The sequence below is a fragment of the Engystomops pustulosus genome, chromosome 2, assembly GCF_040894005.1.
Source record: "Engystomops pustulosus chromosome 2, aEngPut4.maternal, whole genome shotgun sequence".
NCBI classification, from domain to species: Eukaryota; Metazoa; Chordata; class Amphibia; order Anura; family Leptodactylidae; genus Engystomops; species Engystomops pustulosus.
In genome coordinates, this window is record NC_092412.1 from 157,979,641 (window position 1) to 158,002,986 (window position 23,346).

Below are 23,346 nucleotides of genomic sequence, written 5' to 3' on the forward strand. Positions count from 1 at the left end.
AAGCAATCCCTCCAGAATAGGTGGCTGTATCCAAGGACACAGTCTTGTTTCTAAGGGACCATATCCCTACATTTATGGGAAATTATCTTCACACAGGAACAATTTTTTTTAATACCATCTAATTCAAGAAATTTTTATATATAGCAGATTAATGAAATTGAATAAGGATGCCGAGATGAGAATACCCCTTTAAGAACCTTGATGGTCAGAAACGGCTTTTTCAAGTGCAGACCTTCTTAAACCCCTTATGGACTTAGCCAGTTTTTGCGTTAAGGCTCAGCCCTTTTTTGAAAAAATCTGACCATTGTCTCTCCCTGTGGTAATAACTTTTCAACACTTATAAATATCCCTTTGATATTTAGATGGTTTTCAGTTGAGATATTGTAGTTTATGTTAGTAGTATAATTTCGCTGATCATTTAGTTTTTTGGGGGGTAAAAATTCAATAATTTAGGAAAAATGTAAAAATTACAATTTTCAAAGTTTGAAATGTTCTACTTTTTAGACAAAAAGTCATACCGCAATTTTTTGGTTGAAACCTTTTGCCTTTTTTGTATTTCCATCATTTGTTTTACTTTTCCTGTTTTTTTTTTTTTTTTTTTACAGATGTTAGAAGGTGTGTAGATTCAGATTTTCCAGGGATTTGAAAAAAAGCTACATTTTTGGTAACCAATTTAGTTGGAAGTGCCCTATAAAGGCTTATGAACTTCTCATCTCAAACTAATCAACATTTGGGAACTCTGTTATAGCCCTTTAGTTCTTTCTCAGAAAACAAACAAAAATGGATTGAACATTTTAACATTTCAATTTTTGTACAACAATATTCTCATATAGCCCTAAATGTAAACATTCAGAAGGTACTAGAGGAAAATATACATCCTAAAATGTTTGGCCTCTTTCTTGGGTGTACGGCAATACCTGACGTGTGGATGTCAACTGCTGTTTCGCCGCACAACAATGTCCAGAACAGAGTTAGTGCTATTAGGTTTTTGCCCGGCTGATTTGGTTACAAATGTTTTGTGGTGCCACAGCATACAGTCATAGCCAAAAGTTGAGAGCCAAACAGTCATAGCCAAAAGCCAAGACAATGATACAAATGTTAATTTTTACAAAGTCTACTGCACCAGGTTTTTTAATGGAAATTTGCATATACTCTAGAACAGGGGTAGGGAACCTATGGCTCGGGAGCCAGATGTGGCTCTTTTGTTGGCTGCATCTGGCTCTCAGACAGATCTCTAATAAATAGTGATGGCTGCTGTTAGACTGATCACAGGACACAGGCAGTGATGTTACCGCTGCTCACGTCCTTTTTACGACCCACGTGCCATCGCCGCCATAGTCTAAGCCTGGGTCAAAGAGAAGAGCATGGGAGCAATGAGGAGCTGGCTGCAGGGAGCGCTGGTAACTGAATATTTTTTTTCAGCTGTAACAATCTATCTAGTGGGGGGCATGTGCTGTGGCTACCTATCTAGTGGGGGGCATGTGCTGTGGCTACCTATCTACTGAGGGTATGTGCTGTGGCTACCTATGTACTGGGAGGCATGTACTGTGACTACCTATATACTGAGAGGCATGTGCTGTGGCTACCTATTTACTTGGGGGCATGTGCTGTGGCTACCTATTTACTTGGGGGCATGTGCTGTGGCTACCTATCTACTGGGGGTATGTGCTGTGGCTACCTATGTACTGGGAGGCATGTACTGTGACTACCTATATACTGGGAGGCATGTGCTGTGACTACCTATATACTGGGAGGCATGTGCTGTGACTACCTATCTACTGGGGGGCATGTGCTGTGGCTACCTATGTACTGGGAGGCATGTACTGTGACTACCTATATACTGGGAGGCATGTGCTGTGACTACCTATATACTGGGAGGCATGTGCTGTGACTACCTATCTACTGGGGGGCATGTGCTGTGGCTACCTATTTACTTGGGGGCATGTGCTGTGGCTACTTATATACTGGAGGACATGTACTGTGACTACCTATATACTGGGAGGCATGTGCTGTGAGTGATTCACCGAGCAGCTTGTACTATACAATGATCAGGAAACACATCACATCGAGAGATATGGGGATATTTCCCTGACACTGGGGGGGCATGTGCTGTGGCTACCTATCTACTTGGGGGCATGTGCTGTGGCTACTTATATACTGGGGGACATGTGCTATGGCTACCTAGCTGGTAGCCGCCGGTCTTTATAGGAACCCGGGAAGTGAGCAGCGGCAATCAGCGGCGCACTGGCCCTTTAAATCCGTGAGTGCCGGCGTGCACGCTGGCCAGGACAGGAACCGGAAAGTGGTGTGTTGAGTGAGCTGAGAGAGGGGCATGGGTGTGCATCCGCGACACTGGGACTACCTATCTACTGGGGGGCATGTGCATATGGTACGGCTCTTACAGAATAACATTTTAAAATATGTGGCGTTCATGGCTCTCTCAGCCAAAAAGGTTCCTGACCCCTGCTCTAGAATGTTATAAAGAGTGATCAGCTTAACAGCAATTAATTGCAAAGTCAATATTTGCATAGAAAATGAACTTTTTCCCCCAAAACACATTTCAACTTCATTGCAGGCCAGCCTTAAAAGGAGCAGCTAACATCATTTCAGTGATTGCTACATTAACACAGGTGTGGGTGTTGATGAGGACAGCGAGAGGAAAGGAATGCACGGTCCAGCGAGGCTCCAAACACCGAAAATTTCTTTATTTAATGCATATTCATAAATCTAACGCTCCACTCAGAAAGGTAGATAAAAATTCCTACGCGTTTCGGACAGTTGCCCTGTCCTTAGTCACGTAATTATAATGCGTTCTCTCACTGGGCACCACATTTATGTCAAAAATCCAATATACCTTATATACTCGAGTATAAGCCTAGTTTTTCAGCACAAAAAATGTGCTGAAAAGCCCAAACTCGGCTTATACTCGAGTCAAAAAATAAATAAATCAAAACTCGCCTTTCTGGCGGCACCCGTAGATCTTCTGTGCGATCCATCCAGTATTGTTGTGCTGCACGACGGGGAAGGGGGGGGGCTATATACACTGGGGCAGGGGCTGGCAGGCTATATACACTGGGGCAGGGGCAGGCAAGCTATACACACTGGGGCAGGGGCTGGCAAGCTATACACACTGGGGCAGGGGCTGGCAAGCTATACACACTGGGGCAGGGGCTGGCAAGCTATACACACTGGGGCAGGGGCTGGCTGGCTACATATTGGAGAGGCTGTGACCAATGCATTTCCCACCATCGGCTTATACTCGAGTCAATAGGTTTTCCCAGTTTTTTGTGGTAAAATTAGGGGCCTCGGCTTATACTCGGGTCGGCTTATACTCGAGTATATACGGTAATTGTGGCGCACACCCGTTAAACTGAATGCACCAAAAAAAAAAATAATAATAATAATGGTGCACTCAGTTAAGCGTGACTGGAACGTGCAAGATGTGCCAGATTATTGAAGACCTTGTATGGATGTGCAGCCGACAAATCTGCGGCAACTGTGTGATGCCATCATGTCAATATGGACCAAAATCTCTGAGGAATGCTTCCAACGCCGTGTTGAGTCTATGCCACGAAGAATTGAGTCAGTTCTGAAGGCAAAGGGGGGGTCCAACCCGTTACTAGCATGGTGTACCTAATAAAGTGGCCGGTGAGTGTATGTCCCCCATACATGTGTGTGAATGCAGCCTAAGAAGTACAATTTGTTACACAAAAAACAGATCCCGATACAGCTCTGTGCACAGAAAAATAAAAAAGTTATGGATTTTTAAAATTGGGGTATTAAAATGGAAATGCAATAAAAAAATGGCCCGGTTTTTAAACAGGTAAATACATTTTCTTGGACTGACATAATAGTCTATAGCAAAACAGCAATAACCAACAAATGAATCAACTTTAGCAACTGGGTTTTAGCTTAGAATGTTTATCAAAATGAGAACAACAATTATACATTGTGCCAGTTATATATCAGTTATCTGTGGTTGCAAGAAATGCTCCAAGAGAATTCCAGATAAATAGTGGAGGCAGCATATTAAATAAATTCTGTTCTTGCTTCTTTTTTTTTATTAACCTCTTAACGCTCAGCGTCCGATATATCGGACGCTGAGCTCAATGACTTAGCGCTCAGCGTCCGATATATCAGACGCTGAGCCCATGCCGGTTCAGCTCAACATCTGAGCCGAACCGGCATCGGGAAACACGGGGTGCCGGCTGTGACTGATAGCCGGCACCCCAGTGTAACACCCGCGATCGGAGTTGACTCCGATCGCGGGTGCTTAACCCGTTAAATGCCGCGGTCAGCGCGACCGCGGCATCTAACATGCCTCTGGGGGTTCTTTCCCCCACGATCGGCCCCCCCGAACCGTTTTCGGGGGGCGCCGATCGTTGCTATAGCAACTCTGGGATCCGATCTGGACCCCAGAGTTACCTGCAAGAATTGCCGGTAAGATGGCGTCTGTGACGTCATCTTACTGGCACAGTGCCAGCCTATGCAAGTGTATAGGCTGACACTGATAATACTCTGCAATACATGAGTATTGCAGAATATTATCATGAAGAAGCAATCAGAAGATTGCTTGTTCATGTCCCATGGTATAAAAGTGAAAAAGTAAAAAAAAAAGTTATTCAATAAAAAAATAAAGTAATAAATCACTAAAAATGCCCAAAACCCCCAAAACATATAAAGAGACATATAACTAAAAAAAAAGTCTAAATCATAACACAAACCCCACATATATAGTATCACCGCGTCCGTAACAACCCGTAGAATAAAAGTAAATCATTATTGAACCCCCACGATAAACGCCGTAAAAAAAACTGCTATAAACCTTCCAAAAATTATGATTTTTAGCTATTCAAAAAATGCTATAAAATGTGATCAAAAAACCATGTGTACTCCGACATGATACTGGTGCAAAGTACAACATGTCCCGCAAAAAATAAGCCATCAACCAGCTCCGTAGCCAAAAAAGTAACAATGTTATGCCACTTGGAAGACGGCAACACATAAATGATAGATTTTTCCCCACATTAGGGTTTTGTTTGACAAAATTAGTAAAACGTAAGAAAATATATTCAAGTCTGGTATCCCCGTAATCGTATCGACCCATAGAATAAAGATAACATGATTATTAGTCTATACGGTGAACAGCAAAAAAAAAAAAAAGAGTAAAAAATCCAGTACAGAATTGATGCTTTTCTACTCCTGCCCTCAAAAAAAGTTCCTAAATTTTCAACAATAGGTGATACCAACCCCAAAATGGTAACAATGGAAAAAGCATCTCATCGCGCAAAAAAATGGCATCACATGGCCCAAATAACGAAAAAGCGGAAATTTTATAGCCTTCAAAAGGGGCCAATGAGGAAACTAAAATCCTGGCAGCTGCAGGGCTCTCCTTCCCTTCTGCACCTCACTGTGCGCCCATAAAACAAGTAATGGCCACATGTGGGGGGTCTTTGTACTCAGGAGAAATTGCAGAACAAATTGTATGGTGGGTTTTCTCTTTTTATATTTTGGAAATGTGTAAATTTTAGTGCTAAATGAACGTATAAGGGAACAATTTGACCATTCTAAATTTCACCTCCATTTTGATTCAATTACTATGAAGATCTCAAGGGGTTAACAATCTTCGTAAAAGCGGTTTCTGATAGCTTGAGGGGTGCAGATCTGAAAATGGGTTGGTTATATAGGGGGTTTTGATGCTAAATATGTAAAATTTCATTCAAAACTGTATTTATCCCCAAAATAGTCAATTCTGAAAATCCGGAAAAGCGATATTCTTTTTGTAAGCCGCGTGACATCAAAATAAATTATCCAGACATTTCAGAAATTATGAAAATGTAAAGTAGACAAATGGGAAATGTTATTCAGCAACTTATTTAGGTGGTAAATCTATCTGCCTGAAAACACAATGATTTTGAATTTCGAAAATGGCAAATTTTTCAAAAAATTTATCATATTTTCTTTTTTTTTGTAAATAAACGCAAAACTTATCAGGCAAAATTTACCACTAAAATGAAGTACAACATGTGGGGAAAAAACAATCTCAGAATCGTTTTGATAAGTAACAGTGTTCAAAAGTTAGAAACCATATAAATCGACGCAGGTCAGAATCCAAAAAATCGGGCTGAGCCTTAACCTGCAAAATGGCTGCGTCCTTAAGGGGTTAATCACAAGTTTGATATGATTATTCCTCAAATAAAAGACCAGATCCACTTGTTAGATAAAATATTCTCTGATTTACCAGAACAACCGACACACAACTTTTGCACTCAAGACACTTCCCTCTGCAGTTTATCATTTTTGTTTCAGTAATGAACTTTTATGCCATCCTGAGACAAATCCTTGGAAGTAAATAAAACACAATGATTTGCTATTTTCATTTCCATCCTTCATCTTATCTTTTAGGTAACTGTTTATCTGGTGCTTATTTTAAACAAACAGATGTGACAACCATGAAATCATTTTCTACTGAACTTCCTGGCAGTTTCCTTCTCAGAGAATAATTGTGTCAAAGTGTTACAGGCATGATATAGTTTTCAGATAAAATGGCTCAAAGCAACAGTACAGATGCAGCAGTAAATTTATGGGCCCACAAGCAAAGGTTTTTTTTTTTTTTTTACAGCAGACTCCTAATGCACAACTCCACTCCAAATGTCTCTATTGCTACCTTATCTGCCCTAGCTTTAAACTGTGTTGCCTTCCCATGGACATGTGTGTGCTTACCCCCAAACTCCAGGGCACCAACGTCGGTTTATGGGTAATCCACCCCTCTACATATGTCAGCAGAAGCCATTAGGTTCCAGTGTAGTTCTGTACAAGAAGCCTGCTAAAAGTTCAACATTCCTTTGTGTAAAATCAATATTGACATGCACCAGGTAAGGACCCTTGCACACATGGCCATGAGCTTCCCGTATTAAAACATTTTACTGTACAGCCACATTGACTTCAATGGTAGATATGGTCATCCATTTGAATTGCCGTATTACACACTGTACCGTGTCAGAGCTGTGTGGCCACACTGAAAAATATAAGCCACCCAGTTTCCTATGATTTGAAAAAGCATAGACATACAGAAATAAAAGAAACAGCTTTCTCTCTAAGCTCAGTGAAGGAGTGGTAATCAAAATAAAAAGTGTGTATTTCATTCTGTATTCAATTCAAACATTATTTTGGATTCAAGAAACTTAAATCATGGGGGGGGGGGGGGGGGCAGAACAAATGTCGAAAAGAGGCAAAGCCCCAGAATCAAAGACATACATAAAAAATAAATAAACATAGGCAGAATTTTTCCCTACCCTTTGACCCAGTGAACAGAGGAGAAAGGGCAAACCCGTACACCAGGGGTCAGGGAACTTTTTGGCTGAATGCCACATATTTTAAAATGTTAATCCTTAAGAGCCCTATCATATGCACATGCAACCCACATAGAAAGGTAGCCCCAGCACATGCCCCAAGTAGGTAGGTAGCCACAGCACACGCCCCCAAGTGTATATATATATATATATATATATATATATATATAGCCAGCCGGCCCCCTGTGGTCTACAGCCAGCCTGCCCCCTGTAGTATACAGCCTGCCCCCTATAGTATACAGCCTGCCCCCTGTAGTATATATATATATATATATATATATATATATATATATATATATATACACACATATATATACACTAATTTTACCACCAAAAACTGGGAAAACCTATTGACTCGAGTATAAGCCGAGGGTGTGAAATGCATTGGTCACAGACCCCCCCCAGTATATAGCCAGCACTGCCCCCTATAATATACAGCACTGCCCCCAGTAGTATACAGCACTGCCCCCAGTAGTATACAGCACTGCCCCCAGAAGTATACAGCACTGCCCCCAGAAGTATAAAGCACTGCCCCCAGAAGTATAAAGCACTGCCCCCAGTAGTATACAGCACTGCCCCCAGTAGTATACAGCACTGCCCCCAGTAGTATACAGCACTGCCCCCAGTAGTATACAGCACTGCCCCCAGTAGTATACAGCACTGCCCCCAGTAGTATACAGCACTGCCCCCAGAAGTATACAGCACTGCCCCCAGAAGTATACAGCACTGCCCCCAGTAGTATACAGCCGTGCCCCCAGTACTATACAGCCGTGCCCCCAGTAGTGTACAGCACTGCCCCCAGTAGTATACAGCACTGCCCCCTATAGTATACATATATATATATATATATATATATATATATATACACTAATTTTACCACCAAAAACTGGGAAAACCTATCGACTCGAGTATAAGCCGAGGGTGTGAAATGCATTGGTCACAGACCCCCCCCCAGTATATAGCCAGCACTGCCCCCTATAATATACAGCACTGCCCCCAGTAGTATACAGCACTGCCCCCAGAAGTATACAGCACTGCCCCCAGTAGTATACAGCACTGCCCCCAGTAGTATACAGCACTGCCCCCAGTAGTATACAGCCGTGCCCCAAGTAGTATACAGCCGTGCCCCCAGTAGTATACAGCCGTGCCCCCAGTAGTATACAGCACTGCCCCCAGTAGTATACAGCACTGCCCCCAGTAGTATACAGCACTGCCCCCAGTAGTATACAGCACTGCCCCCAGTAGTATACAGCCTGCCCCCTATAGTATACATATATATATATATATATACACTAATTTTACCACCAAAAACTGGGAAAACCTATCGACTCGAGTATAAGCCGAGGGTGTGAAATGCATTGGTCACAGACCCCCCCCCCAGTATATAGCCAGCACTGCCCCCTATAATATACAGCACTGCCCCCAGTAGTATACAGCACTGCCCCCAGAAGTATACAGCACTGCCCCCAGTAGTATACAGCACTGCCCCCAGTAGTATACAGCACTGCCCCCAGTAGTATACAGCCGTGCCCCAAGTAGTATACAGCCGTGCCCCCAGTAGTATACAGCCGTGCCCCCTGTAGTATACAGCCGTGCCCCCAGTAGTATACAGCACTGCCCCCAGTAGTATACAGCACTGCCCCCAGTAGTATACATATATATATATATATATATATATATATATATATATATATATATATATACATACACACTAATTTTACCACCAAAAACTGGGAAAACATATCGACTCGAGTATAAGCCGAGGGTGTGAAATGCATTGGTCACAACCCCCCCCCAGTATATAGCCAGCACTGCCCCCTATAATATACAGCACTGCCCCCAGAAGTATACAGCACTGCCCCCAGAAGTATACAGCACTGCCCCCAGTAGTATACAGCACTGCCCCCAGTAGTATACAGCACTGCCCCCAGTAGTATACAGCACTGCCCCCAGTAGTATACAGCACTGCCCCCAGAAGTATACAGCACTGCCCCCAGTAGTATACAGCACTGCCCCCAGTAGTATACAGCACTGCCCCCAGTAGTATACAGCACTGCCCCCAGTAGTATACAGCACTGCCCCCAGTAGTATACAGCACTGCCCCCAGTAGTATACAGCACTGCCCCCAGTAGTATACAGCCGTGCCCCCAGTAGTATACAGCCGTGCCCCCAGTAGTATACAGCCGTGCCCCCAGTAGTATACAGCACAGCAAAGAATAAAAAAATAAACTTATATACTCACCCTCCGGTGGCCCCGATGCGCAGCGCTGCTCCCCCGATGTCATCGCGGCTCCTCTTCTGGCTTCCCGGCTCCTCTTCTGGCTTCCCAGCTGCTCTTCTTGCTTCAGCGTGCTGGGCGCCGCCATTGTTCTCTCCCGGGCACGCTGAAGCAAGAAGAGCAGCCGGGAAGCCAGAAGAGGAGCCGCGATGACATCGGGGGAGCAGCGCTGCGCATCGGGGCCACCGGAGGGTGAGTATATAAGTTTATTATTTTTTTAGTCCATTTTTAATTAGTTTTTGGTAGTAGTGACTCGTGTATAAGCCGAGGGGACGTTTTTCAGCACATTTTTTTGTGCTGAAAAACTCGGCTTATACACGAGTATATACGGTACATTTCTCAACAAATGAGTTTTGTATTCTGCAAAACAAGGCAACCATAAAAAGCTATATAAATTGTAATTGTAATCGTGGTGACCTATAGAATAAAGATAACGTGATTTTTATGGTACAGTAAACGGCCTAAAAAGAAAAAACTAAAAACCATAAACCAGAATTAATGATGTTCTAACATCACCAAGAAAGAGTTAATAAAATCTCAACAATTAGCTATTGAACCCCTCTAAATCATGAACCTGAAAAGTGTCTCTCATCCCGGAAATTATAAGCCACATTATCCACGTTACAAAATAAATAAAAAATTTTTAGCATGTAAAATAAGATAATGCAACTCTGCTCTGAATGGTGCCTCCTTCCCTTCTATGCCCTGCCGTACAGCAGTTTACCACCACATATGGGGTATCGGCATACTCGGGAGAAATTGGGTATCCAACTTTGTGGAGCTTTCTGTCATTTAATCCAATTTTTAATTTTGGGCCAAAATTAATGTATTGTCCAAAAAAATTACAAATTGTCAATTTCACCTCCATTTTGCTTGTACCCCTGTAAAACACCTAAAGGGTTAACAAACTTCTTAAAGTTGGTTTCTCATACATTGACGCTTGTTGTTTCTATAATAAGGTAATTTATGTGGTTTTACTATTCTCAGGCCTCTCAAAGTCACTTGAAAACTGTAAATATGAAAAATTGCACCAACAATTCTAAGCCTCATAGCAACCTAGAAAAATGAGAGAATGGAGAAAAATCCATACCAACATAAAAGTGGACATTCAGGAAATGTTATGTATAAAGTTATTTGGGTGCTAGGACTATCTTCTTGAAAAGCAAAGAATTTAAAATTTTGAACATTTTTCTAAATTTTATGACAAATTTCTATTTATTTCATAATTTAATGTAAAAGATATCACCTAATTATTTCCACTAATTTGAAGTACAATATGTGACAAGTAAAAAATCTCAAAATTACTTGGATATGTTAAGGCATTTAATTGTTAGAATCATTTATAGTGAAACAGGGCACATTTAAAAAAAAAAAAAAAAAAAAATAAGGCTTGGTCTAAAAGCCCTAACGTGGCTTGCTCCTTAAAGTGGACCTGTCACCCCATTTATCGGCACTAGGAGCTGCTTACTAATAACACTGTGGCGGGGTACAGTGTAATCATCGGACAGCTTGCAAAGCTGTCCGATGTATTCATGAGGGGGCGATCCGAGGCGCTGCCTCTAACCCGGACCGCCCCGCTCGCTCCATAGGCCGGCATTGACTGACGCGCGCTAGGCGGCAGTCACCGCCCCTAGTCACGCCCCAACCCCATCTCAACCCCGCCTCCTCAGCTTTGCGAGCCGTCCGACAATTACACTATACCCTGCCGCAGTGGTTTCCGGTAACGCTATCACTCTAACACTGCGGTGTTTGTTCAAGCACTAGAAGCTGCTTACTTTAGTGGGGTGACAGGTCCTCTTTAAGGGTTTAATTACCAAAGGTATGTTTGAAGTAAGTTCTTTAGTTCTATCTGGTGAAAACCTCTAACACATTCAGGGCCGGATTAAGGTTGGTGGGTCCCATGGGGGAAAAAAGCTGGTGGGGGGCCCTGAAAATTGTACTTGTTAAACAAAGGGCAAACCTTTAATTAAAAAAACTGAGCTTCTGCAGAACCTAATCATAAACACTCCCCCAGTTGCAGAATATGATAATTCATTGTTTTATCAGTACAGTACCTCGAAGTACTACATGACTCAGCTGCTGCAAAACATCACAGTACAACTCCTGGAAAGCCTCATAATACAAACCTCGATTTAAATAGGTTGTCTGTGTTGGATGTGCGGTGGCCAGTAATAGTCTGCAAACAGAGACACTGAGCTACAGGAACTAAAGTAGCAGCCTTAAATGCCACAGTGGGGGAGATTTATCAAGACTTATCAAGTTTTATAGAGTGCAAGGCCAGGAATCACTATTATTTATGCAGAAAAAAAAAATCGATATTCTGCACAAAATTTACAGATCATGTCAAGCAAGGGCTGCAGCACACACATGCTCATCTGAGAATCATAGACCATATGATGGCCGCATGTCGCAAACCAAAACCAGTGTTTATTTTTGTGAAATATGGCAACCACACAGTCTGTGAAAAAGCCATGTTCATGTGAATAAGCCCCATCTTTAAAACCCCTTAAAGGCCACACCATTTTGCGTTTCCAGTTTTCACTCGCCAACTTTTATTTTTGTTTACAGAGCTATTTCTGTTTTTGTAGAGGGCTTGTTTATACTTCCTAGAGAGAGCATTAAATATTCCATGCTGTGCACTAGTTAGCTGGAAAAAATTCCAAATTCAATGAAATTGTAGAAAAACCGCATTTACACAATATTCTTGTCGACCCATTTTCAACGGCTTGCACTGTGCACATGACACCTCGGCTAATGGACCTTTATAAGGTGTCCTTTTTTGTGGGACCTGATGACATTTACATTGCTACCATTTTGGGGACTGTATGACTTTTTATTAAATGTTTTGCTGTTTCAAAATGAGGAAAATGTGCTGTTTCAGCCATTTGTGCGCCATTTTCCATTATGGGGTTTACCTCAAGGAATAACTGTTCTAGGGAAAGGGGAGTGATTATAATTTTACTACTTATTCCCCCCCCCCCCCCCCCCCAAAGTGTACTTTAACCTTTGGAGGTCTGATCATTCCTACCACACAGTACTGCAATACTATGGTATTGAAGTATATGCAGAATTTCCTAGGGATCTTTAACACTGTGCTCTGGCACATCCTGCATCCTGCCCAATGACAGGTGCCAAGGGAACAGATTGTCGCTCCCCAATGACATCACGGGAAGCGACGATCCAAACCAAAATGGTGGCATTTACCTCCTGCCAGCGCCAGGTAAATAGTTAATACACAAAATCAGTGCCAGTAGTTGGTTTTGGCTCCCGTGAGCCTCCTACATTCATCCTTAACGCCGGACCGCTCTCAAAACTCGATAGGGCAGCGGTGACTGCCGCGTGTCCCCGAGATTATGCCAACAGTTGAACGAGAGAAAAATGTGTTATATGCATCCGCGATACTATGCACACCTTTATGTATCCATATGCCTCTGATGACACAATACCCATATAATGGGAATGTAGAAACGCGTCAGTCGTAGAATGTATAGGCAGATTAGGATAACTGACCACCAATGTCTTTCAGTACCCATTCTAAAACTACTACCTGGCAGAGTGCTATCACCCGAAACAGGATGAGTGTACAGCACCACAATCATTATATAGTAGCACTTTAGTTCAGTAGTGTAGGGGGTGACAAAACAGAGTAAGATTGTGGAGATATCCATATCCTGAACTATCCCATACACATACTGAAAGCCTGAATAAATTTATGATTTAGTGGCTGAAGAGTGGCATTTATTTTAAGGTTTATAAAATTTAGATTTTAAAGTGTTCTAATTTCAGGCAGATTTACTGTATTTTCACCAGAACATAAATTTCCTATCCATTCTTTCATTTTTATGGGTATACAGTATAGAACCTGCAATGGGAAGGGAATTCAATGTAATATCTTTCTGTAAACCTACTAATGTACAAACATTAGCAACGCTGTGCCATTTTATATGAGAGGGCCAGAGATTTCTAATTTTACTCCTTAACCTCATCTGACTCCAGCATACATGAGATCAAGACTGATGTATGAAATGCCAGGTTTGATAAATCTCCCTCTTTACCCTGCTGGTTTACTGGTAGACGGGCACATTGTATGTCACCGGGTCAGTAAGACCTAGACCGTCACTAAACCTACCATAACATTTTCTACAAATTTACCACACAATAAACTTTGAATCTGAAACTGTAAAGTGTATCATATCAATAGTTTAATATGTGGATAAATGTTAATATGTATATACATAAATGAATATCTGAATCTGATGAAATCCAGCCTTTTAGTTTCTCTGGATAAGGCTGCTATTTTATTTGTAGGGTCTACACCCTAAACTTACATCAATTAAGGTTTATAACTTAATACAATTAATCAGGATGAGGCTGAGATGAGCTATGTGCATCTATTTAATTAGATTTACGGAAAGTAACTGGCTGCAAAAGAAAGTACAACATTACTGCCATCTGCTGGTTTAACTTTGCAGCTACAGTCAGAACGCTGACAAGAGCCAGATTGGTCTGTAGAATGACAATTAGTTAACAGTTGACCAAGTCAATGGCATCTCAACAGGCAATTTCTTCCATGGGGCAGGCGACTGCCCTGAGTGCCACCCTGTGGAGGAAAAGAGGCGCACCGTCAGCTGTCCACTGCCCCCAGCAAAAAAACCCCCAAAAACTCATTACTCACCTTCCAGATGCTTCCCATGGTTCCTCTTCTCTCCTCTTCTTTCGCAGCAATGCAGGCAGAGCCAGCTCCGTGAGCTTTGCCCTCTGCACACTATGGGGCTTATTTACTAAAGGTCACGGAAAGCACTTTTGTGGGACTTTAGGGATTTGCGCAGCTTCGATAGGTATTTAACAGGGTTTTGCGCTGGGATTGTGTAGCATGCGATCAGATTGTGTCGCAACTACGCTGGTTTCCATGCGACAGAAATCCGTGGGCGTGCCATCGGACGATCCGACTGATTCGGATTGAGCGCGGGATTTAAGATTCAAATTGTGTCGCAAGACAATGCATTTACATACACCAGGAAGAAGAAGGTGAACTCTGTCAGACCTGAACGGGAAAGCGACACATGCAGGATATCGGGTGCACAATATTAGTGAATCGAGGCACAGTGCATTTTTGGACATTTGTCGGACACTGCACTTTCTCTGGGGGAATGGGTAAGTAAAGGTGCCCCTATGACTTGGTGGGTTGCCGCCTCATGACGTCATAGTGTGCTCTTGGGCCGAGCGCAAGGAACTGATTCTGTTGCCACTGCTACAAAAGGAAAGGAGAGAAGAGGAGCCGCGGGGAGAACCTGGAAGGTAATTCATTAGTTTTTTTTTTTTATGACAGTGTGCTGGGGCTACCTCTATACTGGTGGGGGGAGGGGAGATAGTATGCAAGGGTTCCCTATATACATAATCTCCAATGTGATTTTCTGGATTTCTTTTTAGATTCTGGTCTAATTGAGGTATACCTATAATAAAACTTGCAAAATCAGTCTAGGATCAAATACCTATTTCCCCCACTACATATCTCTACCATACTATTTGTAATGTTCAGTAAGTGGGAAGAACATGTAGCTTAAAGGGGTTTGCCCATGAAATAAAGTTCTCAAATTTTAACCCTCTAATGATGTTTAATAATAATTCCTTTATTTAAATAGAGCCAACATATTCCACAGCGCTGCACAGAGCTTGCCAAATCAGTCCCTGTCCCCATGGACACAATAATCATCATTTTTACTCCCTTGCTTTACAATTTTACACAGTTTTATTGCTGTTTTAGCTCCTATAACTCAGTGATGGTCAATGCAAAATTCTAGAGTGTGGATGGGGACTCTCTAAGTAGACACATTGGGGGTCATTTACTAAGGGCCCGATTCGCGGTTTCCCGACGTGTTACCCGAATATTTACGATTTGCGCCGATTTTCCCTGAATTGCCCCGGGTTTTTGTCACACGCGATCGGATTGTGTTGCATCGGTGACGGAAGTCGGGGGACGTGGCCGAATGAAAACCCGACGGATTCGGAGAAACCGCCGCATTTTAAAAAAATAAAAAGTGTCGCTGGACACGCACTTACCTTCACTCGGTCCAGCTTGGTGAAGATCAGTGCATTCCGAGGAACTTCAGCGCAGCAGCGACACCTGGTGGACGTCGGAGGAACTACCTTAGTGAATCCCGGCCGGACCCGAATCCACCGCAGAGATCATTATGAACATTACCAGAGTACATGTTTATCTACACTTTTATTTAGATTCTAAACATTCACTAGTATCTGACACATAGAATAAGAGAGATGACACATAATGAGATTCATGAGATGGATATAAAATACAGTGACACTCTCCAGCACTGCTAATTCAGCTTTATCACACACACAGTTAGCTCTGCTACATGCCTCCTTCCCCTGATCTTATCTTGCCTGTAGCTTGTAGATTTACCCCGTTTGCCAGCAGGAAATGTGAAAGTCTGTATGTATGTGAGATATTGTCTTGGAATGCAGGGACCAAAACCTAGACACTGCAGTGTGATACAGATGAAGATTTTAATTAGAAGAATCTGGCAACCTACCGGGTGAAACTTTAGGCAGGATATTATCACTCTTGGGAATGACCATTTTTATTTAATACTTTGCTTCGTTCTAGTTTTAGTCTATTATTCTTTTAGAACAAAATATCAATGCTGCTTCTATGAACTCTGGTTGTAATTTTTGGGTCCTGTTTATTTCTAGTTCCCCTGGAGGTCTATCTTTGGCTTTATTTTGTTTTGCAGTTTTCTGCTTCAGGTCTGTTTATCTGCTAAAGGTGGTTCCCTTTCCTATACGATTAGTTTTTCTTCAGGTCTGCATACCTATACCTTTTTTGATAGTTCCAACTAATGTTATATGTTTTCCTTCAGTTCTGCCCGTTTTCTAAGAGGCCTGACCCAATTATATTATGCAAATCCAGTTGGCCCTTCTGTATTTTAATAAAGAGAACTTATGGTTTGAACCACGTTGACTGTCGATTTATATATGTCGTCTTGTTTTTATTGGACTTCATAAAAGCTAAATTTAATGAATTTATGAATTTAAACTTTAGCAGATTTGTTTTTCAGTACTGCAAAACTTCAGTGACGGTCTCTAAGCCATCTCTAAAATCATGTCTTATCTCTTCTTGAAACTTGTCCCTCCAATATGAAACTTATCGTCTTTCCATGGTCTACTAACCGACCTAACCCTAACCTCTCCATTTTGGTCTAGAATGTCATCATAACCCGAGGCAGCAGGCCGCTGTCTTCGGGTTGTGCTGGATTCTGACCTCTCCTTTGCACCATATATTCAATCTCTTGCTTGCTCTTGCCGGACGCAGCTTAAAAACATTTCTAGTAAACAATCACTTGTTACAACTGAAACCTCTAAAACATTAATTGTCGCACTGATTCACTCTCGTCTTGACTACTGCAACTCCCCAAACTAAACTAAACTCTCTCCTCTACAATCCCTCCACCAATCAAATGCAACAGCCAGACTTGTTTTTGTAAATGAGATAATTGTAAAAGAACATGGATCAAAATTAGAAAAAACTTTCAGATGCATATATTGGGGTTAAACTGGCACCTGGTGCTAATGTCCTTTGTTATTTGCCAAACTCTATTCAACTGGCAGCCTAAATTTTCAGTTTTCACTGATGTGCCATTGTAAAGTGACTAAAACCCTCTGGCAGCAGGTTGTCCAGGTTGCACCCTATCAGCCACAGCAAGAGAAATTGGTTGTTCCAATTTTCTGTGATTTATAGGATAGTGCATCTTTACAACATTAAACTTATTCAAATTCCCTGGAAGGCTGATCGCCCAAGAAAGAGAGGACAGGATAATGTTGAGAATCTCTTTGGGTAATGGTTTCAACACCATTTAATAGCATTAGGAATGAAAGGCCACTTTGAGGTGAATAAATCTCTCATTATTAAAAAGAATCAAAATGCTGGACTCATCTTTGCCGAGAAACATATCATGTGGACAGAGAAGTGGTTCACAGTTAATTTCAAGTTGCTTTCAAGTGATGAAACCAAGACAGCAAAAATGGACCAACGTCACAACAGGGCAGTGTGAGAGACTAGTGATATCCTGTGGCTACGGATGTGCTGAAGTCATCCAAAGCATAAAGATCTGTACACTTCCTACTGATTGGTGACTACTGGAACTTCCAGAGAATATACTGTATATACTCGAGTATAAGCACAAAAATGTGCTGAAAAAAAAAAATTTGGCTTATACTCAAGTCTATTGAAAAAGAAAAGCCAATACTCGCTTTCCGATGCCCCCCGCAGGTCTTCTTTCTTCCAGCAGCAAGTCTGTGTGTTCTGGCGGCGTACAGGCAGCTGACATCATAGTCTATAGTGCACCTGCTGCTGGAAGAAAGAAGAGAACCTGCATGGGGGGCATCAGAAAGGCGAGTAGTGAGTTTATTTTTATGTGTGTCTAGTATATTTATATGTCTCTCTTAGGGGTGGGGGGTGCGGGCTGGCAGGCTACATACTGGGGCATGAGCTTGCAGGCTACATACTGGGGCATGAGCTGGCAGGCTACATACTGGGCCATGAGCTGGCAGGCTACATACTGGGCCATGAGCTGGCAGGCTACATACTGGGCCATGAGCTGGCAGGCTACATACTGGGCCATGAGCTGGCAGACATTACTCAGATAACATGCTGTAAACACAGACCTAAATATATAATATACACAGTCACACATATACTCATTGGTTAAGAGAGTAGTATTACGTGGCAACCTAGGTGGCCAAGGGGTAGATATTGACCACGTGTGGAGAAGAGTTTCGGAAGTGCTGGGCTGCATCGTAACCTGTGTCCGTCAGTATGTAGCAGACGGAATAGCAACTGACTGTATGAAATTAATGAAAATTACAGGTTTTTGTGTACGTGCTGTCCCTGAGACTAAAATGGATGACGATTAAGTGAAAGAAAGTTTTTATTTAAATAATTTTTTCGGACAATGTGTATTGAGGACGGATACACCACAGGATGCAGTACGATCCCCTGGCTTGTCATTACATTGGCTGATATCTTACTAAACTCCCTGCACAAGGTTTACAATACCCACACTGTGCCTTCCATTTGTTATCTCTTCATCTCACCCTACTGCTCCCAGTGTATATTATTTTATACTGGACCTGATGAAGAGGATGTTCCCTCGAAACGCGTTGTCCCAAAAAATTATTTAAATAAAAACTTTCTTTCACTTGATCGTCATCCATTCTAGTCTCAAGGACAGCTTGTACACAAAAACCTGTAATTATTATGAATTTTCTACTCATATACTCACATCATACACATGTACACATACATACAACATTCAAGTACATTTGCATACTTACGTCTCCTGTTGATAAGCTGTAGTTGGACCTCTGTCTTCCCAGGAGGACATAAGAGCAGATTCACAGCCACTAGTGCAGATGTCACAGGGGGGAAATGCTCCAGCACCTTAGTGCTGGAGCACTCCTGCACTGCTGCTTCCTCACCTCCCGAAGGCCAGCTCCTGGTGTTACATTACAGGCACAGGGCCTGTAACATGTGCTCCAGGCTTGTGGGGGCCTTATGCTGCCAGGAAGAGTGTAGTACAGGCCACTTTCTGGCAGCTACACAGATGGCATGGGCTGCTGGGCAGGGCCTCCATTATGAAAGGAGGAAATGGCTAGAGGGAGGTAATACAGGGAGGTGGATCATTCCAATGCTACAGCATAGGCACTGCTCTCTGCAGAATTATTACATTTAACTCCCCTGCCTCGAGTGGGCCCTCCCAGCAGCTGTGGGCCCCAGCACTTGCCCATGTATGCCGTGTGCTGGCGCCGGCCCTGGTTTGAGTCCTTTAACACCTTGCCAATATTGTCCTCATGCAGCAAAGGGTGTATGGAGAGAGCTCACGAGCTGAGCTCTCTCCATAGACACCGGGTAATGGCTGTATAAAACAGCCAACACCCGCCTGTCTATGCCACCCGCCTGTCGATCGGTGCCAGCACCTAACTTACCTGACCGCTGCACCTAACTTACCGTTATAGGCGATCGGTTGCTATGGCAGACTAGAGTCTCATTGAGATTTGTAGGCTTGCCATGTGTAATGATTTATAATAGCCAGCAGAGGGCAGGCTATTAAAAATCATTGTTAAATAGTTATATACTGCAATACAGTAGTATTGCAGTAAATAGTATTAGCAATCGGACCCTGCAGGGTTAAATTACCCTGGAGGATCTAAAATAATGGTAAAAAAAATATTTAAAAAAATATGAAAAAAATTGTAAAAAAGTAAAAGTTTAAATCACCCCCCTTTCCCTAGAACTGATATAAATATAAATAAACAGTAAAAATCATAAACACTAAGTATCATCGCATCGCATCCCAAAAAGTCCGATCTCTCAAAATCTATTAGCAAATTTTTCCGGCATTTAACCCTGTAAGTTGAAAATGCCACTTTTTTGCCATTTTGAAAAATATAAAAAATTCTATAAAAAGTGATCAAAAGCCCATAGAGTCCTCAAAATGATAGCATTAAAAACGTCATCAAAAGCCGCAAAAAATTACATCACCCATACACTGAAGTATGAAAAAGTTATTAGTGCCAGAACATGGCAAAATGAAGAATTTTTATTTTTTTACAAAAGGTTTAAATTTTTTTAAATGTATGAAAACATTATAAAACCTATACAAATTTGGTATCCCAGATTTGGGGCGCTCAGTGAAAGCGGTAAAATCCAAGCCCACAAGAAAACGGCGCAAATGCGCTTTTCCATCATTTTAACTGCATTCTTAATTTTTTTACCGCTTCCCAGTACACGGCATGGAATGATAAATACCATCACTATGAAGTGTAATTTGTTACGCCGAAAACAAGCCCAAACAGAGCTCTGTAAATGGAAAAATAAAAAAGTTACAGATTTTTGAAGGTGGGGAGTGAAAAATGAAAATGCAAAAACTAAAAAGGGCCACGTCCTGAAGGTGTTTACAAAGAATTTGTTTTCTCCTAATATTGTGCTAAATTAACAAAGATTTCATAATACTATGTACGTAAAGGTACAGAAGCTTGTATTTCAGTGAATTGTTATTTTAGCACTGAAAAGCAATAAAAGCTGCAGATGCTGGGAAAATCCCTATGATTAAAGAGGGAAATAGGAAAGTGCTGTTCTTCGAAAAGATTTTTGTTTCCTGCAAGTATTTGTAAGTGGTTATTAACTGTTTGAATATAAGCACTGCTATGTAAGTATGAACAAATGTACACTTTGAATATGGGGTTGCTTGGAAAACATACAAAATATATAAAGTATTCAATTCTAACAAACTTAACCCCTTAATGACCGCCCTATCGGCTTTTTACGGCGGTCATTAAGGGTACTTCTTCTGACGCGACGCCTTTCTACGGCGCCGCGTCAGAAGAAGTTTTCGGGACACCGAGTTATTATAGTGCCGGGCTGTGATATCACAGCCCAGACCCGGCACTAACACCCGGGATCGGAAAAACTCAGATCCCGGGTGTTTAACCCCTTACACGCCGCGGTCAAGCATGACCGCGGCGTGCAAGTTTGTCCCCTGTGGATCGGACCCCCCCGGTGTGCTTACCGGGGGATCCGTTCCCTCCTGCCTCAGCCCCGGGTTCCGACGAGTGACCCGGGGCTGTCGGCTCCTCTCTGTGCCGGGTTCCGCCTCCTGGCAGGACCCGGCTGTGTGTAACTGAGCATGCTCAGCATGCTCAGTTACTTACAGTATCAGGGTCGGATTAAGGATGGTGGGGGCCCCTGGGCGCAAAATCTGGTGGAGGCCCCCACTAAGTGTAGCGTACACACAAGTCCTCCTGCTTCCTTCCCACTATCCCAGCAGTAACACAGCTACATACAGCCGCCTCATCCCCAGTAACACAGCTACATACAGCCGCCTCATCCCCAGTAACACAGCTACATACAGCCGCCTCATCCCCAGTAACACAGCTACATACAGCCGCCTCATCCCCAGTAACACAGCTACATACAGCCGCCCCGACCCCAGTAACACAGCTACATACAGCCGCCTCATCCCCAGTAACACAGCTACATACAGCCGCCTCACCCCCAGTAACACAGCTACATACAGCCGCCTCATCCCCAGTAACACAGCTACATACAGCCGCCTCATCCCCAGTAACACAGCTACATACAGCCGCCTCATCCCCAGTAACACAGCTACATACAGCCGCCTCATCCCCAGTAACACAGCTACATACAGCCGCCTCATCCCCAGTAACACAGCTACATACAGCCGCCTCATCCCCAGTAACACAGCTACATACAGCCGCCTCACCCCCAGTAACACAGCTACATACAGCCGCCTCATCCCCAGTAACACAGCTACATACAGCCGCCTCATCCTCAGTAACACAGCTAAATACAGCCGCCTCATCCCCAGTAACACTTCTAGATACAGCCGCCTCACCCCCAGTAACACTTCTAGATACAGCCACTTCACCCCCAGTAACACAGCTACATACAGCCGCCTCATCCTCAGTAACACAGCTACATACAGCCGCCTCATCCCCAGTAACACAGCTACATACAGCCGCCTCATCCCCAGTAACACAGCTACATACAGCCCCCTCGCCCCCAGTAACACAGCTACATACAGCCGCATCACCCTCAGTAACACAGCTACATACAGCCCCCTCGCCCCCAGTAACACAGCTACATACAGCCGCCTCACCCTCAGTAACACAGCTACATACAGCCGCCTCATCCCCAGTAACACAGCTACATACAGCCGCCTCATCCCCAGTAACACAGCTACATACAGCCGCCTCATCCCCAGTAACACAGCTACATACAGCCGCCTCATCCTCAGTAACACAGCTACATACAGCAGCCTCATCCCCAGTAACACTTCTAGATACAGCCGCCTCACCCCCAGTAACACTTCTAGATACAGCCACTTCACCCCCAGTAACACAGCTACATACAGCCGCCTCATCCTCAGTAACACAGCTACATACAGCCGCCTCATCCCCAGTAACACAGCTACATACAGCCGCCTCATCCCCAGTAACACAGCTACATACAGCCCCCTCGCCCCCAGTAACACAGCTACATACAGCCGCCTCACCCTCAGTAACACAGCTACATACAGCCGCCTCATCCCCAGTAACACAGCTACATACAGCCGCCTCACCCTCAGTAACACAGCTACATACAGCCGCCTCATCCCCAGTAACACAGCTACATACAGCCGCCTCATCCTCAGTAACACAGCTACATACAGCCACCTCATCCCCAGTAACACAGCTACATACAGCCGCCTCACCCCTGTCAAACAGCTACATACAGCCGCCTCATCCCCAGTAACACTTCTAGATACAGCCGCCTCACCCCCAGTAACACTTCTAGATACAGCCACTTCACCCCCAGTAACACAGCTACATACAGCCGCCTCATCCTCAGTAACACAGCTACATACAGCCGCCTCATCCCCAGTAACACAGCTACATACAGCCGCCTCATCCCCAGTAACACAGCTACATACAGCCGCCTCATCCTCAGTAACACAGCTACATACAGCAGCCTCATCCCCAGTAACACAGCTACATACAGCCGCCTCGCCCCAAGTAACACTTCTAGATACAGCCGCCTCACCCCCAGTAACACTTCTAGATACAGCCACTTCACCCCCAGTAACACAGCTACATACAGCCGCCTCATCCTCAGTAACACAGCTACATACAGCCGCCTCA

General features: G+C 43.3%; 1 protein-coding gene across 2 annotated transcripts in view; it reads right to left on the minus strand.

Moving 5' to 3' along the window:
* Positions 1-23,346, minus strand: part of CUEDC1 (CUE domain containing 1) — a 150,293-nt gene that overhangs the window by 24,052 nt on the left and 102,895 nt on the right. The gene's annotated exons all lie outside the window — the stretch shown is intronic.